Here is a 23,534-nt window from a genome sequence, read left to right on the forward strand (position 1 = left end):
AGGCAAAGGCATCAACAACCCACTAGAGCGAGAACACGATTTAGACCGGGAGCACGTCCCACAGGCCTGAACAAAATTCCTGACATCACGAGACAAGGAGGGCCACCAAAAAAAACCGACTCACCAGATCTCTAGTACCAAAAATACCTGGATGACCAGCCAAAGCAGAGCAATGAACTTCAGACATCACTCTCTTCTTCCACTGGTCAGGAACATACAACTTTCCACTGGGACAACGCTCAGGTTTGTCCTCCTGGAACTCTTCCAGAGCACGTCTCAAATTGGGCGAGATGGCAGAAAGAACTACCCCTTCGCCTAAGATGGTAGCAGGCTTGGTCACCACAGGAGAATCAGCAAAGAAGCTCCTAGAGAGGGCGTCTGCCTTGACATTCTTAGTTCCAGGAAGAAAAGAAACCACAAAATCAAAACGTGTAAAAAACAAGGCCCACCTAGCCTGTCTAGGGTTCAAGCGCTTAGCCGACTCTAGGTAAATCAAATTCTTGTGGTCAGTGAGGACCACGACTTGATGCTTAGCTCCCTCCAACCAATGTCTCCACTCCTCAAATGCCCATTTCATGGACAACAGTTCCCTATTCCCCACATCATAGTTACTAGAGTTGAGCGACTTTTGGTTTTTTAGGGTCGCGTTTCGTTTCGTGAAACCCGACTTTTCCAAAAGTCGGGTCAAGCAAGATCGTCCGATTATAGGGAAAAGTCGGGGTCGTCCCGAAACACGAAACCCAATGTAAGTCAATTGCGAATAAAAGTCGGCAGTGAGAGGACAGGAAACACACCTACAGTGCCCATTTGAATGCCAAAAGCATCAATTCTTCTTACTTAAGCTTGTCAACCTTAATTAACTTCATAATACAAGTTACGCACTGAAAAATGGGGGTTATTTGGCTAAAGTTGTGGGGGGGTAGGGTTGGCTCCAGGTTTTCATGTGCCCTGGGCGAAAGAGCGCCCCTTTAACACATACCACAACTCATCATGCTCCGATACGGCAGAGAAATAGCGGTATAGTACAATGAAAAATACTTCACTTTTTACATCTCATGACGAGGCCCATCTATTTCTCCATACAGAATCATTGGTCCCATATAATGTTTGAAACAGTATATGATGAGCTCCACATAATGCTACAGTATATGTTGGTCCCCATGGATGAAGCTCCACTGTCTTATGGGCCCAAATAATGCTCCAAACATAATGGGCCCCATTTCTACTGCTCTAGTGTATAATGGGCCCTGTAAATGCTGCTCCAGTGTCTGATGTCCACCTTTGGAATGTTCCAGTGTATGGTGGGCACCATCTATCATTCTCCAGAGTATAGTGCTCCCCAAAAATTGCTGTCCCAACATCGAAAACAATCAAATAAGTCTCCTCGCTAGGGAATCCCTGTACTTGTCTGGACTCCTCGTCGTCCCCATCTTCCATCTCACTGCACAGTATTTCAACTTTGCAAGTGCTGTGATCCTGAGCAAGCAGGGGGGGGCCCACTCGTTGGCGACGGCACTGGAACAGGGCCCCTGATAGTATGGTGGTGTGTCTGATGGCGGGTGGGCCGAACCTGCAATTTCATCTGCAGCTTCCTCTTTGTCACCGTGTAAGATGGAACTGTATATGGGAAGGGTAACCTGAGTTTCATCAGGGTCAGATTCAGCGTGCGAGGGGAATGTAGTGGTCTGGGTCAATGTACCAGCAGATTCATCGAGCAGTGGCTGGGCATCAGTGCACTTGTGTCGCCCCCAGGAGTACGGTCGCCACAGTGGCATTACCTTCTTCCTAGGGAGTGTGATGTAATGCTTGGGAGCAACGAACGATCTCTCTAGCAGGTTAACTGATTGGGCGGCGTTATTCCCACGAGTTATGACCCTCCAAACAGCGTTCATGAAGGCAAAGTGTTTGATTTACGTGGGCAGTATGGTTGCAAAGCTGAACCTTAAAGGAATGTCCAGAAGGGCACCACCAGGAGTGGAGCCTACGGTTAAATTCGACTCCACATGGGAAACCTCAACCATGCCAGCTACAGAACAGATGCACACATTGCAAGATTAATTCCGTTAACGAACGAGACTCCGTCATGCCCCGCGGTCCGAGTCCGGCTTACTAGAGGGACACGTGAGGCTCTAGCACATGAGATTGGCCAATAACTGGTGTGTCATGCCATTACATGTCCGTGGCTGCATGTGCGCTACACTGAAAAGGCCAGCGTTTGTCGCTTACAGGTGCAGATAACCCGCTGAACAACGTTAGTGATGGGGATCACTGATGACAATTATTACCCGCGAACAATGATTTCCCAGTAAGTGCAGGTCAACCGCAGTTCCGGAATTAGGCCTAACAGTCATTCCTGAAAAAATGAAAAACTTACGTGTGCAAACCACAGGTGCTGTAGCTTGCTTAACAGCTCGCCAGCCATTCTCATGCCCAGTATGGATTGCACGTGATTGCACAAAGGTTAGAAAGGGTACCGTATCCCCGGATAACATGTATGGATAGCGTACACATTCAAAATATATGTCTATACATCAGGAGGCAGGCTCAGATGGTGTTAGGCCCAGTATGGATTGCACGTGATTGCACAAAGGTTAGAAAGGGTACCGTATCCCCGGATAACATGTATGGATAGCGTACACATTCAAAATATATGTCTGTACATCAGGAGGCAGGCTCAGACGGTGTTAGGCCCAGTATGGATTGCACGTGATTGCACAAAGGTTAGAAAGGGTACCGTATCCCCGGATAACATGTATGGATAGCGTACACATTCAAAATATATGTCTGTACATCAGGAGGCAGGCTCAGGCGGTGTCAGGCACAGTATGGATTTGACGGCCCAGATTACACAGCGGAGGAGCAGGGAGAGGTAAAGATTGCAAATGCTGGGGCCCTGCCCAAGCAAGGGGGGCCCACTCGTGGGCGTCGGTACTGGCACTGGGCCCCTCATAGTACGGCGGTGTGTCTGACGGCGGGTGTGCACCACCACCGTCAGAGACACTTGATTGCACTATGAGGGACCCTGTGCCAGTGCCCGCACCCAAGAGTCGGCCTACCCACCTGTCCAGGGCAACGGCACTCGCACGGTGTCGTGCGCTAGGTGGTGACCCCGGCCATGGGGGGGGGAGGCAGCACAGTTAGGGAGTTTTAGAAAGTGGCATATGTTGATGTTGGACATTCAGCTGATGCAAAAGGCGAAATAGGTGAAGTCCCAGGAAGAGGTGGACCAAAGCAAGCCATTTTTCTGTCACCCTATGTGTCATCAGGGGAAGGTGGGACAAAATCCTTGGAAACCCATGCATGGTTCATTTTAATGAAGGTTAGATCATCCACATTTTGGGTTGACAGACGGGTCCTTTTTTCTGTCAGGATTGATCCAGCTGCACTGAAGACTCTTTCCGATAGCACACTTGCAGCTGGGCAAGCAAGCTCCTGTAAGGCATATTGGGCCAATTCAGGCCAGGTGTCCAGTTTAGCGGCCCAATAGTCAAAGGGGAATGACCTGTGTGGGAGAACATCGATATGGGAGGAAAAGTAGTTTGTAACCATAGTTGACAACTGCTGTCTCCTGTCACTTTCCATCGATGCAGTATTACAAGTTGTGTGAGCGGTATTTGAAAAATCAGTCCACAACATTGTCATGAAACCCCTGTCTCCAACGCCACTTCTGCTGTGTGCACCATGAACACCTCTGCCAAGCTGCCCCCGGCCCGTACGGCTCGTGTGAGAACCATCACCGCTGCTGTGTGCTGGGAATGCCTCAAGCAACCGATTTACCAGAGTTGCTTGTTTATTAGCCAATATTAGGTCAAGGTTCTCCTGTGGCATGATGTTTTGTAATTTGCCTTTATAGCGTGGATCCAGGATGCTGGCCAACCAGTAGTCGTCATCGTTCATCATTTTGGCAATGCGTGGGTCCCTTTTTAGGATCTGCAAGGCATAATCTGACATGTGGGCCAATGTTCCCGGTGTCAATGATGCACTGCGAGTGCTGGGTGGAGGAGCACTTTCTGGCAAATCCACATCCCTCCAGTCATGCACAAACCCTGTACCAGACCTTGCCACGCCAACATTTTCACTTGCCCCACGAGATGCATCCTCCTCCCCTAAGTAATCATCCCCATCATCCTCCTCCTCCACTTCTTCTTCCTCCACCTCGTCCAGGAGAGGTCCCTGAGCAGACAATGGCTGAATGTCATCAAGGATTCCCTCCTCCTCTTCCTCCTCATCAACATTGGCTGCAGACGCCTGCTCCTTAAGGTGCGTCAAAGTTTGCATGAGCAGACGCATAAGTGGGATGCTCATGCTTAGGATGGCGTCGTCTGCGCTTACCAGCCGTGTGCATTCCTCAAAACACTGAAGGACTTTACAGAGGTCTTTCAGCTTCGACCACTGCACACCTGTCAACTCCATGTCTGCTCTCAAAGTGCCTGGCCGTGTACCCTCCCACAAATGCATTATGGCCTGCCTCTGCTCGCACAGCCGCTCCACCATGTGCAGGGTGGAGTTCCACCTTGTTGCAATGTCGATAATGAGGCGGTGGTTGGGAAGGTGGAGCAATCGCTGCAGCTTCTGCATACGAACAGAGTGGACAGGCGACCGGCGGATGTGCGCGCACAGTCTTCGCACCTTCTGGAGCAGGGCTGTTAACTCCGGATAATTTTTGAGGAAGCACTGCACCACCAGGTTCAAGGTGTGAGCCAAGCAAGGTATATGGCTGAGTTTTGAAAGGGCTATGGCTGCCACAAAATTACGGCCGTTATCACTAACTACCTTGCCTGCCTCAAGATGTACACTGCCCAGCCATGACTCAGTTTGTCGCTTCAAGTACTCGGCCAGCACCTCGGCGGTGTGTCTGTTGCCCAAACACATCATCTGCAACACAGCCTGCTGACACTTTCCACTAGCTGCTCGATAGGGGGACACATCGTGTGCAACAGTGGCAGCTGCAGATGGAGTGCTCGTACGACTGCGCTCTGTGGACGAGCTTTCGCTTCTGGAGGAGGAGGAGGAGGAGGGTCGAACGCCTACAGCTAACTGTTTCCTATACCGTGGGCTAGGCAGCACTGTCCCACCACCGCTGTCCCCTGTGGACCCTGCATCCACCACATTAACCCAGTGCGCAGTGATGGACACGTAACGGCCCTGGCCATGCCGACTGGACCATGCATCAGTTGTGAGGTGCACCTTTCCGCTCACTGACTGCTTGAGTGCATGGACAATGCGGTCTTTCACATGATGGTGGAGGGCTAGGATGGCTTTGCGAGAGAAGAAGTGGCGACTGGGTAGGTCATAGCGTGGTACTGCATAGGCCATGAGTTCGCGGAAAGCTGTGCTTTCCACCAACCGAAAGGGCATCATCTCAAACGAGATTAGTTTGGCAATGTGGGCGTTCAAACCCAGTGTACGCTGATGAGAGACTGAGTACTTTCTTGACCTACTCATAGTGTCTGGGAGGGTGAGCTGGACTTGAGAGCTGCATATGGTGGAAGTAGCGGTGGACAGAGCGGACTGAGAGAGGGTTGATGATGGTGATGGAGTTGGTGTTCTTTCTGATGGCCTAGAATCAGTCTTTCGTTGATATAACAGTGGGATTCCCTGACTGCTGTGGCCTTGCAACGACACCTCAACATTTGCTGCTGTGCTAACCGGTGGGCTTACAGTGGGGGAAACAATGTAGCGTTGCTGACTACCTTCGTTGTGATCAGTTGCACATGTGGCACTTGAGGTTTGGTGTTGTGTCCACGCTTGCAAGTGCATGCTGGTTAAATGTCTAAGCATGCAACTGGTATTCAAATTTTTCAGATTTTTCCCTCGGCTAAAGGTCTTTGCGCACTTCTTACAGATAACCTTGGCCTGATCATGAGGATTTTGGTCAAAAAAGTGCCACACTGCACTCTTCCTACTTTGGCAGACATTTTGCGGCCTAGCACGCTGTGATCTTTTGACCCTCTGGACAAGCTGTCCAGCAACTCTTTTGATGTTTGGAACCTGTCTTTAGAGTGCTCCGGGCCTGCCAGATAACAGCTGTTGCGATGTCGATGTCTGCTGTGGATGCTCCTCATCTGAGCTATTGGAAGCAGCACCCTCTTCCCCCAATGGATGCCAATCTGGGTCAACAACTGGGTCATCCATCACCTCCTCTTCTATGTCATGTGCACCTTCCTCTGTGTCACCGTGTATGGTGGTATAGTGTGCGGGAAGGGGCACCTGAGTCTCATCAGGGTCAGAATCTGGCTCTGTACACTGCGAGGACAATGTAGTGTTCTGAGTGAATGTACCAGCAGAATCATCCATCAGCGGCTGTGCATCAGTGCACTCCATGTCAGATTCATCTTGGCCTGGGTAATTCACCATTTGACTTGATAATCCAGGCATGGTATGTGAAAACAGCTCCATGGAGTAATCAGTAGTATGGCCTGCGTCATCCTTCAATCTTGGTTGGGGTGAAGGACACAAGGAAAGGTGTGGTTCATGAACATGAGCCTCCAATGACGACTCAGAGCTTTTACTTTTTACAACTGAAGAAGAGGAGGCGATAGAGCTGGAGGCTGAGTCAGCAATGTAAGACAAAACTTTTTCCTGATGCTCTGGCTTTAAAAGCGGTTTGACAGCTCCTAGAAAACTAAGCGTTCGAGGCCTTATGTAGCCAGACGATGACGCAGGCTCAACACCTCCTGCATTCGGTCCTATTTTGCTCTTGCCACTACCATCAGATCCACCACCAACACCATCATTACCAGCTGCCAACCCCCGCCCAATTCCATGGCCTCTTCCACCAGCCTTCCTCATTTTTGGTAGAAATGTAGACAAAATCCAACAAACTATATAGTAATGTAAAACAAGGTACAAGGTGTCTATAGGACAGGGGAGATTTTGAATTTCTGCAGACACTTGTGGACACTGGACACTTTTGGATTGTGTGAGGCCCACTGATATCTGAGCGCTATGTCACAGGCTCGATGGCACAGCTGTGACAAAAGTGACGAGAGGATAAGGGAGATTTTGAATTTCTGCAGACACTTGTGGACACTGGACACTTTTGGATTGTGTGAGGCCCACTGATATCTGAGCGCTATGTCACAGGCTCGATGGCACAGCTGTGACAAAAGTGACGAGAGGATAAGGGAGATTTTGAATTTCTGCACACACTTGTGGACACTGGACACTTTTGGATTGTGTGAGGCCCAATGAATATCTGAGCGCTATGTGACAGGCTCGATGGCACAGCTGTGACCAAAGTGACTAGAGGATAAGGGAGATTTTGAATTTCTGCACACACTTGTGGACACTGGACACTTTTGGATTGTGTGAGGCCCACTGATATCTGAGCGCTATGTCACAGGCTCGATGGCACAGCTGTGACAAAAGTGACGAGAGGATAAGGGAGATTTTGAATTTCTGTACACACTTGTGAACACTGGACACTTTTGGATTGTGTGAGGCCCACTGATATCTGAGCACTATGTGACAGGCTCGATGGCACAGCTGTGACAAAAGTGACGAGAGGATAAGGGAGATTTTGAATTTCTGCACACACTTGTGGACACTGGACACTTTTGGATTGTGTGAGGCCCAATGAATATCTGAGCGCTATGTGACAGGCTCGATGGCACAGCTGTGACAAAAGTGACGAGAGGATAAGGGAGATTTTGAATTTCTGCAGACACTTGTGGACACTGGACACTTTTGGATTGTGTGAGGCCCACTAATATCTGAGCGCTATGTGACAGGCTCGATGGCACAGCTGTGACCAAAGTGACTAGAGGATAAGGGAGATTTTGAATTTCTGCACACACTTGTGGACACTGGACACTTTGGGATTGTGTGAGGCCCACTGATATCTGAGCGCTATGTGACAGGCTCGATGGCACAGCTGTGACAAAAGTGATGAGAGGATAAGGGAGATTTTGAATTTCTGCACACACTTGTGGACACTGGACACTTTTGGATTGTGTGAGGCCCAATGAATATCTGAGCGCTATGTGACAGGCTCGATGGCACAGCTGTGACCAAAGTGACTAGAGGATAAGGGAGATTTTGAATTTCTGCACACACTTGTGGACACTGGACACTTTTGGATTGTGTGAGGCCCACTGATATCTGAGCGCTATGTCACAGGCTCGATGGCACAGCTGTGACAAAAGTGACGAGAGGATAAGGGAGATTTTGAATTTCTGCACACACTTGTGGACACTGGACACTTTTGGATTGTGTGAGGCCCAATGAATATCTGAGCGCTATGTGACAGGCTCGATGGCACAGCTGTGACCAAAGTGACTAGAGGATAAAGGAGAATTTGAATTTCTGCACACACTTGTGGACACTGGACACTTTTGGATTGTGTGAGGCCCACTGATATCTGAGCGCTATGTCACAGGCTCGATGGCACAGCTGTGACAAAAGTGACTAGAGGATAAGGGAGATTGGATTGCTTTTAAAAAAGCAGTTTGCAGAGCAGTGGGTAAACAGCAATGCCAGCCTGTCAGGAAGCCTTAAAAGGCAGCCCAACAACCAACACCACTGATACACCACTATATAGCCTCCCCTTGCACTGCACACACAGTGACTGGTGTGTTGTACAGGCCAAATCGCTAGCAGCAGAAGCAGTTTTTTTTTCTTCTCAGCAGGACAAAAAAAAAAAATTGGGATTGCTTTTAAAAAAGCAGTTTGCGGAGCAGTGGGTAAACAGCAATGCAGGAATGTCAGGAAGCCTTAGAAGGCAGCCCAACAACCAACACCACTGATACACCACTATATAGCCTCCCTTGCACTGCACACACAGTGACTGGTGTGTTGTGCAGGCCAAATCGCTAGCAGCAGAAGCAGTTTTTTTGTCTTCTTCCCTGCCCAACGCTCTCCCTACAGAATCAGCAGCAACCTCTCCCTATACTGAGATCGGCAGAAGTAAGATGGCGGTCGGCGTGCACGCCCTTTTATACCCCCTGTGACGCCCACCAAAGCAAGCCAATCACTTGCATGCCCTTCTGAAAGATGGTGGTGACCCCTGCCTATGTCATCACGTTGCCCACAGTGTCCGTGGATCCTGATTGGCTGAAAAATAGCGCAAAACAAACTTTTGAAACGCGACTTTGGCGCGTAAGTTGCCGACCTCGTGGCCGACCTCATCCTAGGGTCGGGTTTCGTTTCATGAAACCCGACTTTGCCAAAAGTCGGCGACTTTTGAAATTTTTCGACCCATTTTGCTCAAATCTAATAGTTACGTTCAGATGGAGAGAACTTTCGGGAAAAGAAAGCACAGGGATTCATTTTAGATGTTACAGGATCCTTTTGGGACAAAACAGCTCCTACATCAATCTCAGAAGCATCCACCTCTACCTGGAATGGAAGTGAGACATCAGGTTGCCGCAAAACCGGGGCGGAGGTGAATCTTCGCTTCAGCTCCTGAAAGGAAGAAACAGCCTCCGGAGACCAATTTAACACATCAGCACCCTTTTTAGTCAAATCAGTCAATGGCTTGGCAATACTAGAAAATTTTAGTATAAATTTCCGATAAAAATTAGCAAAACCCAAAAACTTCTGGAGGGCCTTCAAAGAAGTGGGCTGAACCCAATCGTGAATGGCCTGTACCTTGGCCGGGTCCATTTCAATAGTTGTAATCAATACAAGGTCTTAATGATCCATTCTTTTTGGCTACAAAAAAAAACCCGGCACCTAAGGGTGATGAGGATGGTCTAATATGACCCTTCTCCAACGCCTCCTTAATATAGGATCGCATAGCCTCGTGCTCGGGTACAGATAAATTGAAGAGCCGACCCTTGGGAAATTTACACCCCGGGTTCAGTTCAATTGCACAGTCATAACTCCTATGAGGAGGCAGAGACGCAGACTCATTCTCACTAAATACATCATAAAAGTCCACCAAATAATCAGGAATATCATGCGACTGAGGAGAGGTGGAAAACACCGGAGCCTCACTAAAGGCACACCGACAACCCCAACTCACCACAGACACAGATTTCCAATCCAAAACTGGATTATGAATCTGTAACCAGGGAAACCCCAGAACAATAGTATCATGCAGATTATGCAACACCAAAAATCTGCAATTTTCTTGATGGTCTGGGGCGACCCGCATTACCACCTGGGTCCATAACTGGGGTTTATTTTTAGCCAAAGGAGTAGCATCAATCCCCCTCAAAGGGATAGGCGTCTGCAGAGGTGTCATCGGAAATCCACAACGTTTAGCAAAATCCAAGTCCATTAGGTTTAGGGCTGCTCCCGAATCCACAAAAGCCTTGGCGGAAAATGTGGACAGGGAGCAGATCAGAGTAATAGCCAGAAGAAACTTAGGTTGAACACCCCCAACAGAAAACGTGTGTGCAAAGCGTTTCTCTCGTTTAGGACAGACAGAAATAATATGCGAGGCATCTCCACAGAAAAAATACAACTTATTACGCCTTCTGAACTCCTGACGCTGCTCTCTGGAAAAAACTCTATCACATTGCATAGGTTCAGACATTTGTTCAATAGGTGGCAACACCTCTCGTGCAGCTTTGCGTTCGCGCAAACGCCGATCAACCTGAATGGCTAATGACATAGAATCGTCAAGACCAGAGGGAACAGGAAATCCCACCATTGTATCTTTTACAGCTTCTGACAACCCCTTCCGAAAGAGAGCAGCCAAGGCATTATAATTCCAGGTAGTAAGTATTGCCCACTTTCGGAATTTTTGACAGTACAATTCTGCAGAATCACGACCCTGGCTCAATGCCAGCAGGGTCTTTTCAGCCTGATCAATGGCATTAGGTTAGTCATACAACAACCCCAAAGCTTGAAAGAATGCGTTCACATTAGTCAGAATAGGATCGTCTGGTTTCAAAGAAAACGCCCAATCCTGGGGATCGCCATGCAGCAAAGAGATGACAATTTTAACCTGCTGCGCGGAGCTCCCTGACGAGTTAGGCTTCAAGCAAAAAATAATTTACAATTATTTTTGAAATTCAAAAATTTAGACCGATCCCCAAAAAATACATCAGGTGTAGGAATCTTTGGTTCAGCAGCATGTGAATTCACCGCACTTCCGCAGCGAGCTGCTCCACACAATCAGACAATTGCTTTATCTCCATTGAGAGAAAAAAAAAATTCCCCCTACGGCCTCAGAGATATAGAGGAAAAAATATACACACTTTTTTTTTGTTTTTTTAACAATTCTTTCCTGCTATTGAGTACCCTAGGATCTGCGGTATGGCGGGTGATTCTGTTATGAATGAGTCACCGTAGGAGGCAAAAGCAGAAATACAAGCTAAGTCAAGAAAACCAGAGAAGTTGGCAACTATCAGATTGCAGACCCCTGAACCTATCAACACAACTAGCAGTAGCCGTGGGGGGTTCCTACGATGCCCTAGACCCCTCGATCACAGCCGGAGAATTACATAGGCCTAAAGAAAGAAAGGGGAAATCTAAACTGCCCCAGAGCAGACCCCAAAGCAATAGGCAGCCCCCAACATATATTGACGGTAAAGCAAGATGAAAATACTAACACAGACAGAAAGATAGACTGAGCAAAGACGGGGCCCAAAACTACCTAGATAGGAAAGGACAGGAAGGCTGCTGTCTGCAATCTGCCAAAACCCTATCAAAGACATAAGCCAACAAGCTGATATGAAAAAGGCCCTGAAGCAGCTAGGCTTCAAAAACTAAATCAGCACTCAGGTATTTTCAGAAGACAGAGCTAAATGAATTCAGCACACCCCAGCAGGGAATGGCAGAAATCCAGAAAAACAAAGCAAAACAAAGTCAAAGCACCAAAGCAAAAGGCCGAGCAGCAAACTTAGCTTTAGAGGAGCAGGAATTCAGACTGGTCTCCAAGGATCCCACAGAGAAATCACCCGCAGGGCAGAAGGGTGTCGGCAGCCTTATATCCAGTCAGTAACTCCACTCAGCCAGTCATCATCATCAGCCTCAGGTGTTTGATAATCAGGCTCACTACCTTTCTTTACCAGAAGAGGGAGTTCCTCGGGCCTCAGTAATGAAGGGGAAAATGAACTCACAACACATATATTTCTCCATACAGATTCATTGGTCTCATATAATGTTTGAAACAGTATATGATGAGCTCCACATAATGCTACGGTATATGTTGGTCCCCATCGATGAAGCTGCACTGTCTTATGGGCCCAAATAATGCTCCATACATAATGGGCCCCATTTCTAATGCTCTAATGTATAATGTGCCCTGTAAATGCTGCTCCAGTGTCTGATGTCCACCTTTGGAATGCTCCAGTGTATGGTGGGCCCCATATATCATTCTCCAGAGTATAGTGCTCCCCAAAAATTGCTGTCACAAGATTGAAAACAATTAAATAATCTCCCACCGGCAGAGACACTTTTGCATACTATGAGGGGCCCTGTGCCAGTGCCGTCGCCCATGAGTATGCCCCCCACCAGCTCAAGGAACCTGCACTTTCATCTGCACCTTCCTCATTGTCACAGTGTAAGGTGGTATAGTGTGCGGGAAGGGGAACCTGAGTTTCCTCTGGGTCAGATTCTGGCTGTGTAGAGTGTGAGGGGAATGTAGTGGTCTGGGTCAATGTACCAGCAGAATCATCTAGCAGTAGCTGGGCATCAGTGCACTTGTGGCGTCCCCAGGAGTACGGTCGCCACAGTGGCATTACCTTCCTCCTAGGGAGTGTGATGTCATGCTTGGGAGCAACGAAGGATCTCTCTAGCAGTTAAACCAACACACAACACATTTCCCACTCCATGACAGCAGGGAGACCTCTGAACATGACTCCTGAGGAGCTGCTCTCTGTGGTCGGGAGGAGGTAAGTTAGGCCATTCTGTGTAGGGAAGGGGAAGTGTGTGGATGTGAGAAGGGGAGCTGGATGATGAGCAGAGTTAAGGCTCACCCCTAGCTGGAGCGCATGGTCCGGATTCCGGTCTCCGAGTTTGTAGGGACACTGACGTTCCTGCAGCAGAATCCGGAAGAAGTAGCAGCTATAAATGCTCTGTACCCAACTGAGGCTCGGAGGCCCCAGCATCGACATGTGTGAGCCAGAAGGAAAAGGCTACGGCTGCCAGCCATATGAAAAGTTCCAAAAGAGAGTCAGCAGGGAGAACTTCATTGAACTCAGCACTGCGAGTACCTCAGATAAGCTCTAGAACGGAGGCCACACTACCTATCTTCAGAGAGAGAAATCCTAATTGGCTTCCAGGCTGACCAACTCCTTCTCCATCTGTACTCTGGGTCCTGGACAGCACCTACCAAGTACAGGTAAAGGAACTGCACGACTGCGTCTGTCATCTTTCTCCTGCGCCAGGCGCACGGCTCAGCTACATTCTGCACTGCACACCATCTCCCAACTCTTTCATCTGCCCTGCGACTACGGCCCTACCTGTGCAGGTCTTCTACATCTTAGCTGCACCACAACATCTGTCCCACAGAAGCGGCACTGCAGCACTGGTCAATCTAATCAGAAACCAGAGGTGGCGTCACGTATCATTCACCTATAAACGTAATTCACCCCTTTGCATGGACGCCCAGGGCCACGGAATGGGTCACCACCACCGTGACACATCCCTGTGAGACACCGGCCCGTTACCGATTAACCCCACTGCCCTGGCTGGCCACCCACACTCCATGTCAGATTCATCTTGGACTGGGGAATTCACGATTTGACTTGATAGCCCAGGCATGGTATGATAGCATGAGCTACATGGACTAATGTGAAGTGTGGCCTGCTGCCTCATTCAGTTTGGGTGGGGGTGCAGGACACAAGGAAAGGGGTTCTTCCTGACCAGAAGCCAGCACTTGACCACTCAGTGCTTGCATTTTTTGAAACTTCAGAAGAGGCGGGCATATTTGATGGAGTCTGTTTCGGCAATGTAAGCCAAAACCAGTTCCTCACGCTCCGCCTTTAAAAGCGGTTAACCTACTCCAAGAAAAGGTATCATTCCAGGCGTTCCGGAGCCAGACCATGACGCAGGCTCAACACTTCCTGCCTTAGCTGCTATTGTGCTTTTGCCACTACCAGCAGATGCACCACCACCATCATCACCAGCTGGCCCCCCTGCGCCCACGTCCGCAGCCTCTTCCACCAAACTTCAAAATTTTGCACAAAATAGACACAAAATAACATCAGATATATGGCACTGTATCAGAAATGTACAGCTCTATTCAGTCAAAGGATAATTGTCAATCTCCATATATATTCCATCAGTCACACAGAGACTCTCACAGGCTCAGTATGGATTAGACAAGAATATAAAAAGTAGACAAAGTGTACAGTATCATCAGATAGCAGGTATATATAGCATAGTTTAAACATTAACAATGTTCTTCTATATATCAGTAGTCTTGAGCCACCACACTAGTGTTTTGGTTCGTCACACAGGAGGCAAGTTCGTCGAATGTTCATCGAACCCCATTGAAAACAATGGCAGGCAAGCACAAACATATACAAACACATTGAAAACAATTACAAAACACCTTAAAAGGTGTCCCAAAGCAGAGAAAATGCTCAGAAGACAAAAATTACATATGGGAAAGGGCAACTACATTTAGAAAAGAGGTGGAGGAGTAAAAGGAGGAGGTGGAGGAGACACAGATATAGGCTTGTCATTCCCTTATGAAGTCAAGAAAGGCTGGAATAAAAATGTAAAATACCAACCAAAAAAAAAAAATTCTGAAATCGAACACGATCATATACCGTCATACTTCCCACCAATAAATTATCGCAACTGGTGATCGGGCGGCGTTATTCCCACGAAACTCCAAACAGCGTCCATGGTGGCAAAGTGTTTGCTTTCCGGGGGCAGTATGATTGCAAAGCTGAACCTTAAAGGAATGTCCAAAAGGACACTACCAGGAGTGGAGCCTGCGGCTTAATTGGACTCCACCTGGGAAACCACAACCATGCCACCTCAAGAAAAGATGCACATATTGAAAGCTTTGTCGATTGTGTGTGTGGTGTGGTATGTCCGTTTGTAGTTGTGCTAGCGATTTGTCAGCTTTATTCCATTAACGAACGAGACTCCGGCATGCCCCCGCGGTACGCGTCAAGCTTACTAGAGGGATACGCGAGGCTCTGGCACTATCATGGTCTAGCATGGTGTTACATGTCCGGGGCTGCATGCGTGCTACACTGAAAGGACCAGCTTATGTCGCTTACAGGTGCAGATAGCCAGCAGAACACCGTTAGTGATGGGGATCTGTGATTCCAATTATTCCCCGCGAACGATGATTTCCCAGTAAGTGCAGGTCAACCGGCATTCCTGAAAAAATCCAAAAAATGACGTGTCCAAACCACAGTTGCTGTAGCTTGCTTAACAGCTCGGCAGCCGTTCTCAGGCCCAGTATGGATTCGACAAGATTCTAGAAAGTTGATAAAGGGTACAGTTTCACCGGGAAACACGTATATATGTAGCATAGTTTACACATTAAAAACCTATGTCTATATATCAGGAGGCAGGCTCAGACGGTCTCAGGCCCAGTATGGATTAGACGTGATTGAACAAAGGTGAGAAAGGGTACCGTATCACTGGATAACAGGTATGTATAGCATAGTTTACGCATTAAAAACGTAGGTCTATATAACAGGAGGCAGGCTCAGAAGGTCTCAGGCCCAGTATGGATTAGACGTGATTGGACAAAGGTGAGAAAGGGTACCGTATCACCGGATTACAGGTATGTGATAGGAACTGAAGGAGTTAAATTGAGTTCTGTCTATGTTGCATTCTCTTGTTTAAAACCTTATCTGTTCTTCGAGGAGATGTCTCAGACATCTCCCTTGTGAACCAAGGTCAAATACCTCTGCTTTTTCGCCTAAATGACTTTCTTTGTCAAAAACAAGTTGTAAAATCATTTGTACTGCGCATGTCTGTAAATGTCTAAATTCTTTACTATAAAAGACGGAAGCCTAACTGATAAGCCAGAGGCGTCTTGGAGGCATCCTGAGTGGTATTATACAGCTGGTGTCTGTGTAGTTCTTCTCCACGGAGCTGATTTAATTAGAGACATATGATGCTTCACACCCAAGAACATCGGTCCTTCAGATGAAAGAGTAATCTGAGGGATCCCGACAGTTTCCTGGCGCCCGAAACAGGGACCTGATATAGGCACCTCTCCAAGACTACCCGACCTACAGACCACTCCAGTTACTAATGAAATTGTGAACAGCAGACCTAAACACCTGGCCAGGTAAGAGATCAATTTTTCTCTTCTCTGCTCTTCATAATCTATCATTATAACTAAGGTCCGTATAAAAGGGAATCTAGTAGAGGAGGGGGCCGTAAAATCAGGTCCATATAAGAACTCTGAGGAAATCGGGTGTGACACGCATATGTAATTTCTGCTCGAATGAGAGGTTACTGTAGGTTCTGTCTGTGCACAGCTATTTTTAGTAAAAGAGCTGATGCAAATCAAAATGGGAGAGGTCTGACATTACGGAATATAAGGCTGGGTGAACAGTTCATACTGCGCAGCCCGGACGGACAAGTTTTTCACAATAGACGGTTCCGCACTAGGAATAGAGGAGGTTGTTGAATGGCTACTTTGATTTGAAAGGTTGTGGAAAGTAGACAAATAAGTTGCACAGTAGGTATTCGTTCAAAGAGTGGTGATATTGCCTAACTGGGCCATGTGACAGCGTCCTTTCGGGGAGGTCACCGCCTAAGCTTAAATCAACACCCTTTACGAATAAACCTTGTGACAGATAAGAGTGTGACCGAATGAGCACAGGACCGTGAAATGAGCCTGTGACAGGATATGACTGAAGAACCCCGATAGATGGACACTTTATTTACAATCCTGTGTGTTGTGGGAGTATTTCTGTTCGGATGCTACATAGCATATAAGTACACGAAACACGTAGTACACCGAGGAACAGACACTCCATTTAGCCTGTTAGCACCTTAGGAAGAAGGTAACGAGGTATAGTAGAGCCTAGTCTTGAGCTTACCCAATACACCACCTAAGGCAGGGGACTAACAGGAAGACAACAAGAGAGACAGGATAAGAATAAAAAATAAGATGGGGAACAGTCAGGGAAAGATACCTGAAGAAGGAAATCGGTTATGTGATATAATTGAGGATAGATATGGAAGTAGTGCAGCAAAGAACCTGGAAAAAGTATTAATCAAATCCAAAGTGCAAGATAGGCAGGCTGTGTGAATCCTTGTATATATGTCTATGAGAACCTCTGAATAAGATGAGAGATGAGTAATTGAGTATAAAAAAAAAAAAAAAAATCAGTGAATGAGCACGTATGAATGAATCATCACACATCATTTTTGTGTCAAGAGATTTGTGACCTTTCTAGTTGTGGTGGAATCCCGGACAGATGCGTTATAGATATTTCAAATCTACATCTGAGACTGAATGAATTGAGTAATGATATAGTTCGTGTTATATGTGGCATTACATTGTAAAGTTTCCTGAATGCATTTGGCCAGAAAAAGGGCAAGGCATGGTTAATCTCATTATACAGTTATCTGCTCTTACAGTGAAATCCCGTGATTTTGAGTTTCTTTGTAGAAATTGATTTTGATAAGTCTAAAGAACTACAGAATTCTGTGAAGGACGACGCTGCATTCTGATGGGAGGGGTGAAGGATACCGCTGCGTAGTTTTTCTTCTCCCTTCGCTCTTATCTCTGCTGAGTGTGAGCTGTGCTCAAAATTCTCTGTAATTCTATCCGTAAGGTACAAGCTGAAAGATTTGTGCATTTTAAAGCAACAGTACTTAATTGAAGATTGGAAGTTAAAAGTAAGATTTGGTGCCTAATTTAGAAGGGAATTGTAAGTGATTGCTTGGTCATTAATGTGTTTGAACCTGCTTCTAGTTGTGTGATTGATTTGTATAGCAAATTGTGTCAAATTACAAAAGACAGAGAAGGAAGGAAGCAGTAAAACAAGTGGGACAAATATTGAAAAAGGCAAAAATACCAGAGTGTGAATGTTTGGATGTACAAAAAGGCACAGACAAGGGAAGAAAATAGCAAGTGAATAAATGATGCTTGAGAATGTGCAGCAGTGTGGAAGGTGTATTATGAATGTTTGATTGACAAAGTGTAACCAGAGACCCAGACAAAACAGATGGACTTGTAAACACTGTGGTCAGACTCAGACAAACCCAGACTGAATAGCTACTTGTGTGACCTGTGCTACTGACCTAAGAGAATTGCACTAAATCCTATCCAGACAAGATCATAAGAAGCTGACATAATAGTGTGGATAGTGGGTAGTAGGGACATTGGCCCTTGAGGAGTAAGCTGACAGTAGACATCAGACGGCCAACCCCATCAGGACCTAGAAGTGTGACTAGAATAAGAAAGATGCAGGTGTATTATCCCTGGAGCCCCTCTGACCAGCTAGCTTTGCTGAAGCAGCTGCCTGCCCCTGAAGACCAACCATTCCTGTTTTACAGACACAAAGGAAGTACAGCAGACATATAAGTGTACCTGGGCAGACCTAGAGAGGTTGGTGAGTTTAAAGGCAGGTGACGCACTAGATCATATAATTAAGACACACAGATGTGACAAAGAATCAGGCTTGGGGCATGGATGATAAATCTGCACGATCTGGGGAGACGTACTGTGAGTCACTAAGACAATGGGCTGCAGTGGAACAATCAGAGCAGTCTGTACTCCTGACTAATGTGACACAGCAAAGAGGAGAGAGAGTAGAGATATACCTTGGACGGTTACAGCTGAAATGGGCAGACATGGGGTACATTTGCATAAACCCACTTGATGTTAGAATACTGGTGAATGCATTCATTGACGGTATGAACAAAGACTTACGAGACGCAGTACAGACAGCCAGACCTGAATGGAGACATGTAGATCCGAAAGACCTCCTTAAGGTAGCTAAAGAAATTGAGCAAACAAGGATAATAAAACGACCTGTCATGTATGCTGGAGCACAAGGAAAAAAGTGGAGACGTAATAGGGAAGGCATGTGAGATGACACTGACGTTTCTTTTGACAATCTATTCCCCACATGACATCCATGCCATACTCCTACAAGTTCAACCAAAACATCTGTCTAGGGCCAGACAGCTCCGACTTGAGTGTGCTCTACTAATTCCTGAGTATGTCACTCCTCAAAAGATGTAACGTTCTGAATCCAGCCACCCTCCTGCCTGTGGATTCAGAAAAGGGGGAATTGGTGACCGTATTGGCAAGTGAGGAAGGATACTTTGACATGACGCATGAACATGTCTGCATAGAACTGATGAGTCAGGAGACAGTTGGGTTTGCACACATTCATGAAAAACCTGTTCCTAATGCAGACTTTGAGTTTCTTTTTTGTAGATGGCCCCAGATACCACCAGGATGGACGATTCTACACTGGATATGCAGTAGTATCCTCACATGAGGTAATCCGAGCGGAACCACTCTCTCCTCACATGTCGGCGCAGGAGGCAGAGTTGAAGGCACTCACTGAGGCGTGTAGAGCCGCTGCAGGTAAAGTCGCTAATATTTTCACAGATTCGAAGCCCATTAAAAATGCAGAGCTGGTGAAACAATTGATGGAGGCATTGATGTTACCAGTCCAGGTTGGCATTGTCAAGGTAAAAGCACACACAAAGGTGACTCCGTGGAGGTAGAGGGCAATAGAAGGGCGAACGAGGCTGCTAAAATAGCACAAGGCGGCCTAGAGAGAGCAGTGGACGGTGGCGGGGAGTCAGCGTATTCCAGCCACATTGGGTCTAGATGTCCTGAAATCCCTCCAGCAAAAGGCTGCCCAAACAGAGAAGGTACACCGGGGGAGACTGGGAGCTGAGCTGAACTCAAATGGAGTATGGGAGAATAAGGATAAAATGTGCCCACCAAAGTCCCTGTTCCCAATCATGGCGCAAGCAGCACATGGCCCCAATCACACCTCAAAAAGTCACATGTGTGCCATGGTAGATGCCTTCTGGATCGCTCCTGGCTTCAGTTGCGCAGCCGCGAAACTTGTACAATCATGCCTCATCTGTGCACAGCACAACCCAGGTAAAACAGTAAAAGTCCCTAAGAAAGCGACACCTAGGCCTCTCTACCCGTTTCAGAGACGGCAGATTGACGACATACAGCTACCAAGGTAGGAGTGTATGCAAATATCCTAGTATGTGTAGATCTCTTCTCTGGATGGCCAGAGGCCTACCCGGTGAAAACGGCTACAGCTCGAGCCACTGCAAAGAAACTGGTGATGGAACTAGTACCACGATTCGGTGTCCCTGAAACAATTGAATCAGACAGAGGTACACACTTTACTGCTGAGGTAATGCAAAATGTAATGCAAATGATAGGTGTAGAACAGGCATTTCATACACCCTACCACCCACAGAGTTCAGGGAAGGTAGAAAGAATGAACGGGACACTGAAATTGAAAATACAGAAAACCATGGAACAAACCCATAAACCATGGCCAGAGTGTCTCCCATTAGCATTATTCTCAGTAAGGTACACACCCACGGGGAAAACTAAACTGTCACCCTTCGAGATACTGTTTGGAAGACCACCGAACACAGGGTTGTATTACCCACAGGTCTTAACACTCAATGTGGATAATTTGACAAGTTATGTAATCCAGTTGCAAAAGCATTTAACTCAAATGCATTCTCTAGTTTTCTCTTCCATTCCAGATCCAGATAGTGTGGAAGGAACTCACTGCCTACAACCTGGTGATTACGTATATGTCAAGAAACACTCCAGAAAGACCCTTGAACCCCGATATCAAGGACCTTACCAAGTACTCCTAACAACGCCTACTTCTGTTAAGTTGGAAGGACGACCAACCTGGATCCACGCATCGCATTGCAAACTAGCCACAGGAGTTAACAAAGCATAAGAGTGCATAACGTTTTGGTTTGGTTTTGTTGCATTATCTGTAATAATGGTAGCTGCGTGGGACAATCTAAATTCTCCAATGTCCTTGAATAATAAGTTTATACAACATCATGAAAAATTACTGAATGATTGGTCAAATCATTTGCTGGATCTGCACACATTCAGCAGTATCAGCCACTAGTATTCCGTTCCTTGTTATTCCTATGCCACCCGAGGAATTATTTGCCTGGACCAGTTGTTCTGATACACTTGCTAATAATGCCACAAATAATGTGAAGTTATGGAACACAACTGTTGGTATACCTATTGTGGGATGGGTAGGATACCCTTGGTGGCAGGGTAATCTTTCAGGAAGTAATACATACCTTCAATATCTGGCATATAAAGGGGGGGCTTGGGTACCCAGGAATAGAACTCGATTAACCTACCTGGGGCAAATTCCAATGTATGGCCTACAAGTTAGTTTTAATGTAACTTCCCACTCTACTGATGCCTTCAAACCAATACTGCTAGAAAGAAGGTTGCATAACACGTCCTGGGAGTATTCCAATTTATTTCCCCAGGGCAATAATGAAACTTGTTTTAATATTTCAGGTAATATACCTTGCAACGAGTCATCTGGATATGAGAAAGGAACTCCCACCTGTGGAAATCCCGATGTAGGGTATTGTAGCCCTTTAGGACAACTTCCAAATTGGTGTATGCTTCAGAATGTATCTGCGTTCATAGATTTAGTTCATAGACTGGTATTACAACATTCAGCCCTATGGGACCTACCTAGTGACATGTTCTGGGTATGTGGAGACAATGCATATAAATGGTTGCCAGTAGGGGTAAAAGGTGCTTGTACTCTGGGTCGTTTGACTCCAGCTACCTTTGTTATTCCGAATGACCAGTTGAATACTCAGAGCATACCTAAACACACGTTGTACAAAAGAGCTGCTGACAATACACCTCGCCTCTCTGGGAGACCACATATAGTGCAGATGAGTGTGGCTAATAAAATTGTCAGCTCTATTTTTATTTATCCTATGATCACTCAAATGTGGGATAAATTAGTCAGGGCTACAGATTACTTAGATGACCAAATATGGGATATATTGGATATATTGAACACCACCGTTGCTGTCCAAAATCAGCTTATTATAGTCACTAATCAGCATACCATAGTATTAGATTATTTAACTGCAGCGCAAGGAGGTATGTGTCAGGTCATCGGACCAGCTTGCTGTCATTATATAGATCCCAACAGCATTATAAAGTTAAAATTAAAAATAGAGGATGTTCAAAAACTTAGAGATCAGTACGATAAAGACAATGATCGTACTAAGGATAGTTGGTGGTCAGATACATTCTCCTTTCTTAATCCAGCTAATTGGTTTAAGGGTATTGGAGGCTGGATAGCTGGGATTATACTAAGTCTATTACGTATTGTTGTTTGTATCTTCGTAATATATGTGCTATTGAAACTTGTTTTTTGGTGTATCTCTGTATGCAAGAAAAGATGTAGAAATAGATAAGGAAGTTTGACTGTAAACAACAAGAATTTAACTATTATTCCTTTGAGTCCTAGATTGACATCTCATTTCTGGCATGAAGGAGCGTACTCTTGCAATGATGGACGTGGCTTCAGTATCTGGGGGATGGAGAAGGTAGAAGACCTGTCTCCCTTGGGCAACCCGTCGGCCTGGGATAGTACCTGGTGAACGAGCCACTATCCGCTGTTGTTGCAGGATCCAGTGTTCCAGATTGTGGAAAATGAAGATGTCAAAGGGGGGAATGATAGGAACTGAAGGAGTTAAATTGAGTTCTGTCTATGTTGCATTCTCTTGTTTAAAACCTTATCTGTTCTTCGAGGAGATGTCTCAGACATCTCCCTTGTGAACCAAGGTCAAATACCTCTGCTTTTTCGCCTAAATGACTTTCTTTGTCAAAAACAAGTTGTAAAATCATTTGTACTGCGCATGTCTGTAAATGTCTAAATTCTTTACTATAAAAGACGGAAGCCTAACTGATAAGCCAGAGGCGTCTTGGAGGCATCCTGAGTGGTATTATACAGCTGGTGTCTGTGTAGTTCTTCTCCACGGAGCTGATTTAATTAGAGACATATGATGCTTCACACCCAAGAACATCGGTCCTTCAGATGAAAGAGTAATCTGAGGGATCCCGACATATGTATAGCATAGTTTACACATTAAAAACCTATGTCTATAGATCAGGAGGCAGGCTCAGATGGTCTCAGGCCCAGTATGGATTTGACCAGCTTGTACAAAGTTGAGAAAGGGTACATTATCACTGGATAGCAGGTATATATAGCATAGTTTAAATATTTAAAATCTCTATGTTCTCAGTATGGATTAGACAGCAATCTAAAAAGTAGAAAAAAGGAAATGTATTTGAAGCATACACCAGTATACACTTTTGGTGGTATTTTTAAATCTTCATATATATTTCTGTCTCAGTAAGACAGTCCAGACTCTCCGCAATAGGAAATGAGATGCATACAATTACTGACATAAATTCTAGTGATTGCAGAAATCTAGGAATTCCTGTTCACGGGATAAACTTCCGTCACAATTCTCAGAGGCGATGCAGACCCTCAATTTATTAGTGTGTGGAGACAGCGAAAACCTTTCTTTGTGAAGAAAGTGTTGCTGTATCGCAGTACCATTGATCCCTTCGCCATTACTCATATCCATATAATTTTGATCACAGGGAGAAATGTAAACATGGTACT

General features: G+C 46.2%; 1 long non-coding RNA gene across 1 annotated transcript; it reads left to right on the forward strand.

Moving 5' to 3' along the window:
• The first annotated feature begins 15,662 nt into the window (after positions 1-15,662).
• LOC141074843 (uncharacterized) lies at positions 15,663-22,853 on the forward strand. The gene is made up of 2 exons (XR_012227221.1): positions 15,663-20,800; positions 21,392-22,853. It is a non-coding gene; the product is annotated as an uncharacterized lncRNA (long non-coding RNA).
• Positions 22,854-23,534: the final 681 nt, after the last annotated feature.

The sequence above is a fragment of the Dendrobates tinctorius genome, unplaced genomic scaffold, assembly GCF_039654945.1.
Source record: "Dendrobates tinctorius isolate UK_male_01 unplaced genomic scaffold, ASM3965494v1 ptg000334l, whole genome shotgun sequence".
NCBI classification, from domain to species: Eukaryota; Metazoa; Chordata; class Amphibia; order Anura; family Dendrobatidae; genus Dendrobates; species Dendrobates tinctorius.